Source organism: Heptranchias perlo, unplaced genomic scaffold (genome assembly GCF_035084215.1).
Source record: "Heptranchias perlo isolate sHepPer1 unplaced genomic scaffold, sHepPer1.hap1 HAP1_SCAFFOLD_54, whole genome shotgun sequence".
Taxonomy (NCBI): domain Eukaryota; kingdom Metazoa; phylum Chordata; class Chondrichthyes; order Hexanchiformes; family Hexanchidae; genus Heptranchias; species Heptranchias perlo.
Genome location: NW_027139559.1, coordinates 1,223,984 through 1,228,021, shown reverse-complemented (window position 1 = coordinate 1,228,021; position 4,038 = coordinate 1,223,984).

Here is a 4,038-nt window from a genome sequence, read left to right as displayed (position 1 = left end):
CCCCTTTCCAACATCTTCCCCAACTGCTCACCATCCCCTGAACCTGTTCCCACTCCATGAACCCCGTCCCACTCCCTGAAACCCTTCCCTCCCTCTGAAAACCTGTCCCAACCCCTAAAGCATTTCCAATCCTCTCGACCACTTCTCCTCCCCCTGAACACCTTCCGACCCAATAAACCCCTTCCCTCGCCCATTTCTCCCTAATCCCTTCCAAAACCCTTGAACCACTTTCCCACCCTCTGAATCCCTACCATCCCCTTCTCACCCTTGAAGCAGTTCCCCACACCCTGATCCTCTTCCCCAACACCTGAACCCACAAGGATCTGCGCTGGGGCATCAACTATTCAGTCTATTTATTATTGACATGGATAACACAATAGAGAGCCATTTATCCAAGTTTGCAAATGACACAAGGATTGATGCCATAGCAAGTCGTGTACACGGGAGCAGAACATTACAAAGAGATATTTGTAGATTCAGGGAGTGGGCACAACAGTGGCAGATGGACTTCAAACCAGTTAAATACGAGGTCATCCATTTTGGACCAAAAATGAGTATATCCTAGAATTTATTTAAATGGCTGTCATTCCCTTGAGAATCGAAGCTTCTAATTCTAATGGAAGATCTAATTGAAGCGTTTAAGATGATAGAGAGGAATTGTTTCCTCTGGTTTGAGAGTGCAGAACAACGGGAATAACATTAAAATTAGAGCCGGGCCGTTCAAGGGTGAAGTCAGATAGAACTTCTTCAAACAAAGGGCAGTGTAAATCTGGAACTCTCGCCCCCAAAAGCTGTTGAGGCTGGGGATCCATTGAAAATTCCAAAACTGTGATTTATGGACTTCTGTTAGGCACGGGTATTATGAGTTATGGAACCAATGCGGGTAGATGGAGTTAAGATTCAGATCAGCCATGATATATTTGATCGAAACAGGCTCGAGGAGTTGAATGGTCTACTCTTGTTCCTTTGTCCCTTTGTTCCTATGTTCCCTTGTAACTATGTTCCAATGGAGGAGGGGTGGAAGTGATTATCCTCGGGGTCAGTGCTGGGCCCAGATCCCCACTCCGTATATATCGACTGTTCGGATTTGCAATCGCCATCACAATCGGAACATTTGCTGATGACACAAAATTAGGAGATTTGACAGCCAGTAACGAAAATTTAAATGAGTTCAGGAAGACATTGATGGTTTGGACTGGAATGGATTGACAGGTGGCAGATGTCTTAATGTGTAGAAGTATGAAGCACATTGAATAATGGTCCAGCAACACCTCGAATTTAAAATTTCCATCTTCGTGTTAAAATCCTTCCAGGGCCTCGTCGCTCCCTGTCTCTGTATCCTCCTCCAGCCCTACAACACCCACCCCCTCCCGCCCCCGCCCGGGAACTCTGCACTCCTCCAATTCTTGCCTCTTGTGCATTTCCGATTTTCATCGTTCCACCATTGGCGGCCGTGCCTTCATCTGCCTAGGAAGTAACCTCTGGAATTCCCTCCCTAAACCTCTCCACCGCTCTCCCTCTGTCTCCTACTTCAAGACGTTCCTTAAAATCGACCTCTTTGACCAAGCTTTTAGTTAACTGTCCTAAAGCCTCCTTATGTGGCTCAGTGTCAAACTGTGTTTCATAATGTTCCTGTGATCCGACTTGGGAAGTTTTGCTATTTTAAATGTGGTATATAAGTGCAAGTTGTTGTCGATTATAGATATAGAATCATAGACTCATAGAATGGTTACAGCACAGAAGGAGGCCATTCGGCCCATCGTGCCCGTGCCTGCTCTTTGTAAGAGCAATCCATTTACTCCAATTCCCCTCCTCTTTCCTCGTAACCTGACTATTTTTTTTCCCTTAAAGTATTTGTCCAATTCATTTTTGAAAGCCACGATTGAATTTGCTTCCACCGCCCTTTCAGGCATCGCATTCCAGATCATAACTACTCGCTGTGTAAAAAGGTTATTCCTCATGTCGCCTTTGGTTCTTTTGCCAATCACCTTAAACCTGTTCCCTCTGGTTCTCGACCCTTCCGCTAATGGAAACAGTTTCTCTTTATTTACTTCATCTAAACCCTTCATGGTTTTGAACACTTACGATCTCCTTTCAAGAGAGAGAGGCGGAGGGCTTTAATTCGGGTATTCCAGAGATATGGGCCCAGGCAGCTGAAGGCAAGACAGCCAATGGTGGAGCGATTAAAATCAGGAGTTCACAGGAGGCCATAATTTGAGGAACGCAGTGATCTCGGAGGGTTGTCGGGCTCAGGGTGGTTACAGCGATAGGGAAAGGCGAGGCCACGGAGGGACCTGAACACAAGGATGAGAAATTTAAAATCGAGCATTGACGGACCGAGAGCCAATGTAGGTGAGCCTGCACAGGGGTGATGGACAGTTTAAAAGCTAAGCACCGTGTGCAGGATTGGAGGGACAGGGCGACTCGGGATAATTGGCCTGGGGCAGTGCGAATATCTCTTGAGCATTCAGATATTCAGCAGCTCAAAGTGGCAGGGAGATGAGATCTGTGTGTCAATTTATCCTGGCATGTGCAAAATCCATCGTCTCTCAATGACCAATATATTTCTTCACCTCTCCCTGCTTTCCTGGAAAGCGTTTTATTTTCCGTCGCTGCATTTGCTTCGAACATCTAATTCCCCCGGCATCTGGAGGAACAGGGGAAGATGGATTAAAATAATAGACAGAAGCAGAAGGAGGTGGCAGGTGAAACATGCAAAAAAATGTGAGGGTCACTTGCTTCAAATGAGGCCTGAGAGGCCGGCGTTGCCTTGCACCTTTCCAAGGACATGCGTTGATCAGGTCGGTGTGTTTTGGAAATGGAAACAGTTCCACCAGCAGCTTGTGATAGTATTTCCCCTCACTGTCCATTCCATGTTCATGCCTCCCCGCACTTGGTGTTTTCATTCTCTGAACACGTATTTGGTGTTCTGACAGTAAAAGCCAGCTTGTCTGGGGCGAAAGTGACCTGAATTTCAAAGGAACAATTTGGAAAAGCAGCGTTGGTCGGCTTGAAAGCAACAAAATTGCAGCAGGTTACCTGGTGGTGAGGATTCGGATGCAGGTCGGGTAGGTTTTCTGGAAGGAACATAATAACAAGACTGAAAAATCACCTCCAGCCGAATGCACCAACAATTGTTCCGTCTTTGTAAAGGACTGAACGTCAGGACTGGGATTGAAACTCACGGCTTCACGCGACCTGATACGCAGACGCCTGAGACACCTGACTCCTGGGTGCAGTGGTCAGATTCTCTCATTTCCACATTAAAACCGCCCCGCCGCCCTATCCCTGTAGCCCTGCAATTTTTTTCCTTTCAAGTACTTTCCAGTTCCCTTTTGATGACCATGATTGAATCTGCCTCCACCACCCCCTCGGGCAGCGCATTCCAGATCCTCACCACTGGCCGGTGAAAAACGTTTTATCTCATGTCACCATTTGTTCTTTTGCCAATCACCTTAAATCGATGTCCTCTTGTTATTGATTCTTCTGCCAATGGGAACAGTTTCTCTCTATCTGCTCTGTCCAGCCCTTTCATGATTTTGAATACCTCTATCAAATCTCCTCGCATCCGTCACTGTTCCAAGGAGAGCAACCCCAGCTTCTCCAGGCTATCCACATACCTAACGTCCCTCATCCCTGGAATCATTCTAGTAAATCTCTTCTGCACCCTCTCTGACGCCTTCACATCCTTCCTAAAGTACGATGCCCAGAACTTGACTCAATACTCCAGTTGTGGCCGAAACAGCGTTTTATAAAGTTTCCTCATGACTTCCTTACTTTTGTAATCTATGCCTCTATTTATACAGCCCAGGAACCCGTGTGCTGTTTGAACCGCTTTCTTATCATCCCTGCCACCTTCAATGATTTGTGCACATAAACCCCCAGATCTCTCTGTTCCTGTGCCGCTTTTAGAATTATGCCCTCTAATTTTATTGCCTCTCCTCGTTCTTCAACCGAAAAGCATGACTTCGCATTTTTTTGCGTTAAATTTCATCTGCCACGTGTCCGCCTATTCCACCAGCCTGTCTATATCCTCTT